The sequence below is a fragment of the Armigeres subalbatus genome, chromosome 3 (genome assembly GCF_024139115.2).
Source record: "Armigeres subalbatus isolate Guangzhou_Male chromosome 3, GZ_Asu_2, whole genome shotgun sequence".
NCBI classification, from domain to species: domain Eukaryota; kingdom Metazoa; phylum Arthropoda; class Insecta; order Diptera; family Culicidae; genus Armigeres; species Armigeres subalbatus.
Window position 1 is genome coordinate 175,410,489 of NC_085141.1, and position 12,616 is coordinate 175,423,104.

At 39.6% G+C, this 12,616-nt stretch overlaps 1 protein-coding gene across 1 annotated transcript in view; it reads left to right on the forward strand.

Moving 5' to 3' along the window:
- Positions 1 to 12,616, forward strand: part of LOC134220474 (cardioacceleratory peptide receptor-like) — a 271,750-nt gene that overhangs the window by 105,340 nt on the left and 153,794 nt on the right. The gene's annotated exons all lie outside the window — the stretch shown is intronic.

Below are 12,616 nucleotides of genomic sequence, written 5' to 3' on the forward strand. Positions count from 1 at the left end.
AGCGCATGTGACAGTGATGCTGTGCTCAATTTCTGGTCCATTTCCCCATTTGTAAGCTGAACTGATATCCACCTTCTGCGCCACTTGATGATAGCATCTGACAGCGCGGAATTGCCCCCTGCCTCGGTTTGCTGCAGCGAGACACTATTGCTTTGTGACTGCACCGTCATCGCATCGCCGCAGGAATCAGCGCTGGCTTGTGGGCCCCCGTTGACGCGTCTTCGCACGGGCGTGCGCGTCCCGCTCCGGAACGGAACCACCCGCGGGGAGCCAGTGAAAGAAAACAACATGTTAGTTGAAATTGAGCTGAGTGCAGTTTTTGGCACAACATCCGTCGGTTAAATTGTACTTAGTTCGGGTTGGGGACAAATAGCAGCAGCGTGAGCATGGGCGATGTCACGACGTCTACAGATGTCAGCTTGTTTCGTTGTTGTTGGATTTTTTTTGCGCTTTCTGCAGATATGTAAGTCGTTGGCTCGATTGGTGCAATGTGGAATCTGTGCCCGTTTGTTAAATGAATAAATATCTGCTGCAAGAGGGAATGTAACGCTGAAGTGAAATATTTTAGTGTACATCAACCGATTTTTATGTGGATTATAGGAACCGTATTGTTCGTCTCTCAAGATGTCATTTGATTTTGGTGATCTTTACGTATTTTTTGTGACATGGTCAGTGAATAAAAACGAATTGTGAACTAAGGCATGTTTTTTTTTCGTTAAATCTTCAGAAGGAAGTTAGGCAGCGCCGAAGACTATGATTAATAAAACATGCCAGAGTTCTATATTTACATAAATTTTATTATCTTATTGGGGCGTTTATCTGGTGTTATGTATCCTGGACTGGAGCTTTCTTTTTATTGCTCATTTTCACCTTTTGAGAGGGTTGTCAACTGCCTTTTAGGATTTTTTTTATTATTTTCTCAATAGCATTCTTTCCCAGTTTTGCGTAACAGTTTCCGATAGAGCTTTTTAGTGGACATAAATTGGATAGTACTAACTTGCTTTCAATACGCGAAATTAATAAGTTATTGATTTGAAATAATTTCCGTGCACCAAAAATCATGAAATTTCGGATCTAGGCTCAGTTTTTATGAAAGATCTAAGATATGTAATAATCTCAATACCCATGAGAAACGTAAATGACTTTTCCCGGTAAACAATTTGATTCGCTCAATCGATTCTTTAATTTATTCAAGGTAAACTTTTCAGAAAAACCAGATATCGGTAGGACTTAATATGCCCTTCTTTCTTCACAGGATGTTGAGAGGTCTTAATATCACAGTCACAAAAGTGACAGATATCAGTTTGACTTCTGTTTATCTTTTTCAAATGATATCTGGCCGAACAATGACCTGTGAGCAGACCAATAACTTTTTTTCAGATTTAGCAATTCATTTGAAATTTTCTTGTTTAGAGTGATGAACTGTTTAGATTGTCTTAGGGCCTTTGTAGCGATCCTACTCGACTGTATCGTCTCATCCTCCCATTTATTAATCTCCATTTGTATAACACATTTAGAAAAAATCTGCCTTACATGCTCTCCATTCTGAACCAAAATCAGGCCAATTCTTCAGACTGGTACATACGTCCACAACTTTTTCAGTTTTTGTTTTCAATTTATAAAGTAGTTAGATGCGTAAAAAATGGTTCTCGACAACGATCTGACGGGCACAAGAAGACGAGGTGCGCAGCGGCCAAGGTGGATCGATCAGGTGGAAGATGACTTGTGGACCCTCCGTAGACTGCGTGGTTGGCGACGTGTAGCCATGGACCGAGCCGAATGGAGAAGACTCTTATATACAGCACAGGCCACTTCGGCCTTAGTCTGAATAAATAAATAAATAAATAAATAAATAAAGCGTAAAAATATGGGTTCTTTGGGAAAGTTGACGTTAAATAATTCATAGAATCGACTGAGACAATAAAACGAAACACATTTTTTGACGTAAAATGTGAATTCTTCAATTCTAAAGTGACGAAATTAAATTGGATAGTAACAATAGGCATGGAAGCCTATTGCAGGCATTAGTTCATTTGGAAAAATTTGATAACCTAACTACTATATACACTAATATTTACAATAAAAATTTGATAACCTAGATTGGAACTAGCGCCCTTATTGGAGCCTGAACCGAATGCAAGCAACGGACCATAAACTTTTCTTTACACTCACCAAAGCGTTCATGTAAGGGTTTTATCCCGACCAGACGGTGGACCTCGGATGTTCTTGTCCTGGGAGGGGTGTTGAGGATCATCCTCAGGAATTTGTTTTGGACCCGTTGAAGTTTGAGGTTGTGGGTTTTAGCGCAGCTCTCCCAGACCAGCATGCCGTATTCGATCACAGGGAGGATGATTTGCTTGTAGACAGCAAGCTTATTTTTCAAGAATAATGACGACCGACGGTTGATCAAAGGGTACTGTAGTTTCAACAAAACGTTACACTTCGTCACCGTCTTGTCAACCTGTTGGCGGAAAATAAGCTTGCTGTCGAGGGTCAAGCCACGGTAGTCGGCCTCATTGGCCCATTCCACAGTCGTGCCATTGAAGATGATTTTACAGTCCCCAGGTGGAACATGTTTAGGGGATTTAGAGTGGGGGAAAATGGTGACCTGGGTCTTCGCCGCGTTGATACAGATCTTCCAGCTGGTGAGGTACTCTGTCAGGGCATCCAGGCCTTGTTGGAGTTTTGCCACTAGCGCTCTGATTACTCTACCGTTGTAGACGATGGAGGTGTCATCTGCGAACAGAGACAGAATGCCTCCTTCTGGAGGTTCTGGCATGTCGGAGGTGGACAGTTTGAAAAGCAGGGGCCCGAAGATACTGCCCTGGGGGATGCCTGCGACGGTGTTGTGCGCATTGGAACTCGCTCCGTTGATTGAGACCCGGAATGTCCTTGCCGACAGGTAATTGTTAATGATTTTCACCAGGTAGCTGGGAAGATTGTAGCGTTGTAGTTTGTACACCAGGCCATCATGCCATATGACAATGTACTTACTCGACATCGAGTAAGGCCATCCCAACAAACAACGACAAGCTACAAATAAGCATCTAAGTCGAATTATTGTTTATTTGTAATCCTCATAGCTGAATAAAATGGATGCTGAATAATTCGCTAGACAAATTTCATCTCAGCATTTGATCCAACTAATATTCGACTTGGCCTATTTATTTGTTTACCACCTTTATTTGAGGTCGAACTAACGCTTTAGTTTTATCACATTTCAGCACATTGGGGAAGTTCATCAATGTGCTGAACTAATGATTTTCAAAATTCTCTGTTCGACTATGATGTGATGCTCTAAAAGGGTGGTCGAATTGAGTTTGAATAGTAGATTAATAAGCAAGCATTAGACATCCTTCTTAACCGTTGTCCTTCTTAACCATTGGATTTCACCTTTACCGGATCTATCGCACAGTGGGAGAAAACATGATAATAGTTTATGCTTTTTCCGTTTGAAAGAAAATCGTGATGACTTGAATTGATGATATTTGGATAGGAAAATAATAATTTATTTTCAAGACATTGTTGGATTCATTGTCAAGAACACTCAGGCTTTTTATATTCGTGGGGCAATGCATAATTGTTTCGTGATATATAATTAATTTCTGATTTAGGATAAAGCTGTTGGAGATTATAACGAACAAAATTGCTGGTGCAATGAAGAAAATTCATGCAGTTGTTGTAAAGTCGACCATATTGCATGTCTGTTACAGATTTCCTATATACTAGTTGTTTTTTTTATATGTAAATAAATGTCGATATGTGTAGTTATTTACTCGCTGCATGTGTGGTATTGATGGCAGAATAATATCGCAACCGGTTATTCAGAGTATCCGAGAATAGTCGAACATAAATTTATTAAATTTTCATAAACCCCATCATTGGAGACGAATTTTATTTTATCGTTTTGACATTTTTTTCATATATTTTTTCCCAGTGTTTAATGGTTATGACTGGCTGAACAATGGTTGAAATAAAAATCTTGTACAGTTATTAACAAACTGTAGTTTGACAGATTGACTTGTCCAATTATGATTAATATTCAGCCATAGGATTATTTATGTTTTGCATTGAGCCATAACTTACAAATCAAGGATGGCGCGGATGGCAACGTTACCGGCGGATGATCAAATGTCAGCAGTTCGAGACCCGATTTAGGAAAATTTTAAAATGATTATATGAAAATAGCAATTGCAATACGTTTAATGGAGATCTTGATCATGTTACTCTCAATGCGTTATTATTTTCGAAGAATTTACATGTAGCTGAATTAAGGCTAAGTAAAATGCTTATTAAAGGTTAAACGAATCAGATAATAAAGTTGTTTTTCGAAATGAGATGTTGTAGCTGTATAACTTCTCCAAAATTGTGTTAACAAAGCCTGAACAGAAGTTGCGGTAAGAAATAGTACAGACATAATTCAACACAGTGCTGAACTGAATCATCACACTGATGTTAGTTAAGCTAGTGAATGTTTGTTGGGATGGCGGATGTTTTTGAGACAAACTTGTTCCGTCAGTTGGTGTACAGTTGACCGACCGCGTCGGAAAACAAACTGTTCCTCAAGCAAGATGTTGAAGTTTTCGACAGACTCAAGTAACCGCTGATGTATAGCTTTTTCGAATAACTTGGATAACCCTGAGAGAAGGCTGATCGGTCTATAAATTTTGGGTGAGGAAAGATCCTTCCCAGGCTTCCGTATGGGGATGACTTTCGCTGACTTCCAGGACGATGGGAAGTAGCTGAGCCGGAGACACTGATTAAAGATCAGCGAGAGGTGCTCAAAGAACGGAGCACTCTTGTGTTTGAGCTCGAGATTCAGGACGCTGTCGAAGCCTGGGGCCTTCATGTTCTTCGATGATTTGATATAGGCCGTCAGTTCGCCAGCTGAGATCTCCAACTCCTCCGAGAAGTCGTTGGGAATCAAATGGATGTTGCTAGCATGCTGCTTCGTGTGGACTGACGATGCCCTGTCCAAGATTGTGTGAGCTGACGAAGTGACGACCTATTTCATCGACCTTCTCTGCAGAAGTTATCAAGCGATCCTTAGAGCCATTATTGTCCGGTTGGATCAAAGGTGGAATGGGCCGAAGCTTGGATTTTAGAATTTTGGTCATTTTCCAGAACGGCTTAGCATAATCTGGGAGAGTGCGGATCTTATTCGAGAAGTCGTTATTTTTGAGGTCCACCATTCTGGCCTTCATATTTTTTGTGATTCGGTTGCAGCGTGCCTTAAGCTCAAGTAGACCAGTATGCTGAAATTGCCTGCGAGTGACATTCCGCAATTGAATCAAATCTTTGGTGAGTGTATCGATGTTTAAGGAGTTGCTTACTTGCCGAGCCGTCGGTACGTGATGCTCCCTGGCCACCGAGATCGCCTCCTCGATAGCGCACAACTGGCGGTCGATGCTTTCCGGCGTCTCCGGACGCACCTCGTAATCGACGGTGTTGTCGACGGACTGCTGGAACCGCTGCCAGGTCACTCGATGATAGTTTCGCCTTGCTAGCTCGTGCCAATTCATTGAAGTTACAACTTCCGCCACCACCGGATAGTGGTCCAAGCTAAGCTCTTGGAAGACGACCGGCTGGGAGATGTGATCGTACATGTTCGTGATGAAGATGTCGAGCGTAGTATGGGCCCCGGACCGTTTCAAGCGGGTAGGGCTGTCAGGGCTCAGGATGGTGAAGTGGCCCTCTAGTTCGTCGTTGGACCAGACGACTCCGTTCCGGTTGAAGATGGTGTTTCCCCACGATTAGTGCTTATTTTTTGATGGTTGGTGGTCAAGTTGGCGCTTCGGTCGTTCGTGTGTGATATTGTTGGTCGAATAAATTGATTGTTCGTGTCGCTGTTGTTAAACTTGATGGATGTTTGAATAAACGAGAGGTGGAGTCATTGTTCGTCAAACTGCTTGACTGGTGTGTACGCTGCATTAGGTATCATACACATTTTTTCTGGGGTTTTCTACCGCTACATGGCGATTTTTTTTACATGGTGATTTTTGTTTTCTGACTGGAATCGGTTTTTGTATTGAGATTCCTCAAACTTGAGATTCGTTTCGGAAATAGGTTTTCGTCCGAACTCGTGAATTTCGAGGACAATGCCATAGTGCTCGAAATCTGAGGATACACAGCAAATAATTTTTAAAATTGAACGACGTTTAAAATTGCAGCTTATCCCATCAAACGAATTAACATTCGATATTCTATTAAATATGATTGAATTTTATAGACAAGCACCGTTTACATTTATTTAAATTTAAAAGAATAGTGAGATCGATTGAATATTACGTTTATTTGTGTGCTCCAAATATGTGCATGAAAATACATTTAAAACCACAACATATTTTTATCTGTGTACTCAAAGATTCAAAAGATATAAATATGAGTTTATTTTTTCTTTGAGGCAATATCTCTCACGAATTAATGGATTAAATTGTAAGATTTCCTTACTCTTCGATTGGTCTTGGGATCAGCTATGTTTATTTATATAAAAACATTGAACATTTCGCTGGGAAAGTGGAACTAATGTAAAAATACTACATTTCCATGCGTTCTGAAGCCACCAAGCTCGAACTAAAATGGATCTGCAAATTATGCCGGGTTGCATGTGGCCAGAAAAAGGCAGTATCCGTAAATTTCCGTTCCTTGGGCAGACAGGCCAACCGTATTTCGATCGTCTCCATCCACGTCGAAGAGAAGAAAGTTTTTAACCGGGTAAAATCCATCGAGCCATCGCACGTATTGTCACCGATAACTTAGCAATTAGCATCCTCCGACTACGCCGCGTGTCGCCCAATACACGCTCCGTCATGTTGTGCAACTTTAACTCCGCCCGGCCCCAGGAAATTTGGCACGGTCGGAGTGAAGTCGGAGCGTATGTGGGCATGTTGTACGTCTGTTGGATTCCTGTACATCATGTCGGACCCCTAAAAGGCATAAAAAATTGAAAACATCCCATTGTCAATGAGTGGGATGAAACACAATAGTCTGTAGCCCAGCTATTTGCACGCGAAACGGTGCAAAACCATGGTCGAAAAATGAAGAGATAGAACATTAACACGTTGTAGAATAGGCCATACCAGATTAACCAAAGAACACCTCTTCAACAAAACTATTTCGAACAGATGTGACACTTGTCATACTGAAAACTCTATAGAACACATTTTAGTAAATTGTATCAAATATGATAATATCAGGGATGAATTAGACATCAACAATGATGTTCAAATAGCAATAGGCAACAACAGAACCGAAGAAGAAAAAGATTTGAAATTTTTGAAGCAATGTAATCTATACGATAAATTGTTTGGTTCTGGTGCCTCTTTCTTGATAACTATATGGCTTAGAGTGCTGGTATTCTGGGGTCTAATGCTCTAAAGTTCTAGTTGACCTATTAAAAGCTACGAATCAAAGAAATTCTTTGTTCGATTTCCGCCCACCTGATTCCCTATAGTGCACTTGTATGCAGATTCATATGAAGGTGATGGCTTTATAATTATTTCCAACTTTTCAGTAATCATGAATACAAAAACAATCATAAATTGAAAATTTGGGAAATACTAGCTAGAAATCGTTATTTTGATCCTCAAACATGAACATTGTGTATGAAAATCAGCGCATGCTTTATAATTATTTTCGGTGGTGCATATTCCTCAGGAATTTATTCGGAGTTTCCTCGGAAAACGTTCCTACTTTAATCCTATTTGGAAATTGCTATGATTTTTTTTAAAATTTCATCCAGAAGCTCTGAAATTTTCTCAGGAAACGCTTCGAATTTTCCCTCGGAAAACTCTTAGGCATTTCATAGAAAAACTTTGCGGAATTTTCTCGGTAGACCCTTCATAGCTTCCTAGAAAAAATCTTCGGAATTTCTTGGGAAACGCTTCGGAATTTCCTGGAAAAACTCCCAAGAATTTTGGGATTTTTTTTTCGGATTTTCTTTGGAAAATGGTTTGAAAATTTCTCGGGAAATGCTTTGAGATTTCCCCTTATTTTTTTTTTTTTTGTATTTTTATTTTATAGGCACTTTGTGTTCTTAACTGCTACTGTACCGTGATCTACTGTGGTATTCTGATGCACATAATCCACACAGAATCTTCTAGATATCCATAATTCATTATTGTTGTCCTTGCCAGTTCATCTCATCGTGAGTCCATTGTGTCCGTTTGTCCATGTGATCTATTCAGTGATCGTTGCATTGTTCGGTTGCCATTTATCCGGGTAACGTTGGAGGAATGTCTCCGAGAAGAACAAGTTGTCAGTCGTCATCAGGAAGCCCTGACGGTAAGGCGCGTTCCCCAGAACGCCACCGTATCCGGCGACTGGCGAGGGTTTGGTGGAGGGGCTGGGAATCGAACCCATGACCATTCGCTTATAAGGCTAATGTGCAGCCAACTACGCTACGGGACCCCCCTTTCTAAGAAAACTCGTCAATTATTTCTCAGGAGTTTTCCGAGTTTCTTCGTAATGTCCCCAAGATATGCAGCAAAAAATCCTTGACAAATGCTTCGAAATTTCCTCATAAGATTCATCGGATTGTTTTCGATAAACTTTTCGGATATTCCTCGGAAAACTCTTAGGAATCTCCACGGAAAACCATTCGAAATTTACTTGGGAACCGTTTCGAATTTTTTTCGGGAAGCGCTTCGAAATTTTCTCGGGAAATGTTGGAATTTTCTCACGAAATGCTTCGAAGTTTTCACAGGAACCTCTTCGGAAATTCCTCGGAAAACTGTTTGGAATTTTCTTGGAAAAGTCGTAAAAGTTTCTTCGTTAAATGCTTAGGAATTTTCTATGAAACGCTTCGAAATTTCCTCGGATATTATTCGGTGTGCTCTCCGGAGTTTCCTTGGAGAACTTGTTCTTTTTTCCTCAGGAGACGCCTTTTATTAAACGCCTCGGCATTTTTCAGCAAAAGCTTCGAAATTTCCTCGGCAAATGCTTCGTTATTTCCTAGGAAAATTCTTCAAAGCTTCCTTGGAAAATTTTTCGGACCTTTTTCGAGAAATTGTATCGAGAAATGCTTCAAACTTTCTTTCTTTCTTTGGAAAACTTTTTGGATATTCTCCGGAAAGCCTATCGGAGTTTTCCAGGAAAACGTTTAAAAATTTCCTCGGATTTTCGGGAAACTCTTCGGATATTCTTCGGAAAGCCCTTCGGAATGTCCTCGGGAGCCCCGATTTTTTTTTGGAATACCTTCAACCTTTCAACCTTTTTTCATTTCATCATTTCATTTATTTCCAGGAAGCAAGAAGGCTAGCGTAAAAAATCTGTTTTAGTTGGTAGCATACTGCATATATTTGCAAATGAGCTCCTTATTGCTGGATTTCTTGCTCATATCCGGGACAACTATTCCAATCTGGACAAAATCCAAAAGTCCGCTGACCCCTGCTAAGTAGAAAAGATCAATACCACTCTACTTTACCGGGATCCAGTCACAGTCCAGGACCAGTTGTAGTCTTCCGTTTACTCTTGCTAAAACTTCATATGAAATTTTTCTATATAGGTACCTCAGTCTCTAACAGAACTAATCACTAGCCACCTGTCATAAAGCATTTATTGTTCGCCCTTAATTCTTTCAGAGCTGCCTTTCACAAACTCATCTCGTTTTCTTCTTCAATTCCCAGTTGCACTTCCTTTCCTTTTCTACATCCTTCTCCATTAACCCGTTTCGGTCTGACCTAGAAATCAAAATTGAAATAACCCGTGTAGGCTCATTTTTCGTCCGATTGCCATGAAATTTTCAGGGAAGAAGCGTCATCATGTCTATTTTTTGGTACTTGTCTTGATTTGACCATGGTGCCAATCCGGCCGGATTTATTAAGGGGGGGTCCTGGGTCAGATGCAGTCAAAAACGGGTCATTTTTTTAAAACCATTGATAAATGAACGAAAGTGACCAGAATGCTGATGCAAACGTGATCAATCATCATTGGCCAGCATCAGAAGTTAGTTTTGATACATTTGAATCACCAGGACATGGTTCCGGATGTTCCGGGAACCTGGTTCCCTGGGGTATCCCTGGGGTGGTGGACACTTTTCAAGTGAACACAACCCAGTCTTGCGACATATCAAGCTTCATGGTTTTGGAAGAGAATCCTAATAGATGAGTTTTTGGGAGGTTTTGGACACATTGGGCACTAGGGTGTCCCAAAATTGGACCAAGTCTGGGATTTTGGGGGCTCAACCTTCAAATGAAAGCTTAGGGTATAACAAAAGAAAAATTGTTCTACGACAACTCTGGGAAATGACGTTTAGGGGTGGCCCCGACGCGTTTTATGAAAAAAGTGCATTTTTTATAGGTAACATCGAAAATACCGGTATATCGGAAAGAAATTCGATGAAATCCATCCATTTTATATTTTTTACATTTAACTTAGGGTCTATACTTTATGGTAAAACTTTGATACCGCATGTTTTAGCTCTGTATATTTTTCACTGATGCTTTAAATGCCCAAAAATGATGAACTTTTCTTAATATTTTTTTATTAATGCATCCAAAACGGGTATCCTTCAGAATGCTTTCAAAACTAGATATACATAGAAAGGTGGGAAATTTTATAACGAATATTTTGCTAAAAATAGCAACCTCCTATCTCTATCCGTTTAAAAGTTATTCACGATTTACTGCAGCTTGGAAAAAGACTTTTTGAAATTTCGGATCATAATACCTGGATCATGTTTAAGTAAAGAAACGCCTACTTTTCCATACCAACCAAATGAGTGCTTTAATAACCAATATAGCATTCATATGAGTTGCATAAAATTGATTTTAATACTTATTTGAGTGTTATAATGGAAACCCAACGATGGACCAGCAGTAACATGACTGACTACAAATTGTTCAGTTAGTCTGGGTGAGTACTCAAATAGATTGATGAATATGGTTTCAAAACTACCCATAGGTAGGTTCAGCTATCGTTTCATGGTTTGGTGAGCTGTGCAATGTTTCACGATAACATGGAAATTAATTGTTTTCTGACCAACTTGATTTTTAACCAGCACGATCATGTGAAGTTAATCCGGCTGGATCATTTTGGTCCCGATTTATCGGTAGGCAAAATAGTTCGTAATTAGTGTAGATTGTTCTTATTTCCAGAGATTCCGTAGATAGTAGATGCCAAATATTTCAATATGCATTATAAAATAATAATGATAATAGTAATTTGTGTTGCAAAAAGATGATTTAATCAGCATGGTTGTACGTTTATCCAACGAGGCTTGCCGAATGAGATAAATACTACGAGTGCTGATAAAATCGAGTTTTGCAATTAGTTGCACACACTATTTTTTGCAATGGCGTAAAATGAGCTTCAATATGGCGTAAAATATGACAAATCGATATCAAAATGATCCAGCCGGATTAACTTCACATGATCGTGCTGGTTAAAAAATCAAGTTGGTCAGAAAACAATTAATTTCCATGTTATCGTGAAACATTGCACAGCTCACCAAACCATGAAACGATAGCTGAACCTACCTATGGGTAGTTTTGAAACCATATTCATCAATCTATTTGAGTACTCACCCAGACTAACTGAACAATTTGTAGTCAGTCATGTTACTGCTGGTCCATCGTTGGGTTTCCATTATAACACTCAAATAAGTATTAACATCAATTTTATGCAACTCATATGAATACTATATTGGTTATTAAAGCGCTCATTTGGTTGGTATGGAAAAGTTGGCGTTTTTTACTTAAACATGATCCAGGTATTATGATCCGAAATTTCAAAAAGTCTTTTTCCAAGCTGCAGTAAATCGTGAATAACTTTTAAACGGATAGAGATAGAAGGTTGCTATTTTTAGCAAAATATTCGTTATAAAATTCCCCATCTTTCTGTGTATTTTTAGTTTCGAAAGCATTATGATGGATACCCGTTTTGGATGCATTTATAAAAAAATATTAAGAAAAATTCATCATTTTTGGGCATTTAAAGCATCAGTGAAAAATATATAGACCTAAAACATGCGGTATCAAAGTTTTACCATAAAGTATAGACCCTAAGTTAAATGTAAAAAATATAAAATGGATGGGTTTCATCGAATTTCTTTCCGATATACCGGTATTTTCGATGTTACCTATAAAAAATGCACTTTTTTCATAAAACGCGTCGGGGCCACCCCTAAACGTCATTTCCCAGAGTTGTCGTAGAACAATTTTTCTTTTGTTTTACCCTAAGCTTTCATTTGAAGGTTGAGCCCCCAAAATCCCAGACTTTGTCCAATTTTGGGACACCCTATTGGGCACATCCGGAAGTGTTCCCGGGAACTTGGTTCCCTCAAGAAAGTGGACAAATCCTGATTGACACCGAAAACCATCTTGCGACATATCAAACTTCATGGTTTCAAAAGACAAGCTCAATAGATGAGTTCTTGAGAGGTTTTGGACACATTGGCCACATCCGGAAGTGTTCCTGAGAACCTGGTTCCCTCAAGAAAGTGGACAAATCCTGATTGACACCGAAAACCATCTCGCGACATATCAAACTCCATGATTTTGGAAGACAATTTCAATAGATGAGTTCTTGAGAGGTTTTGGACACATTGGCATCATCCGGAAGTGTTTCCGGGAACTTGGTTCCCTCAAGAAAGTGGACAAATCCTGATTGACACCGA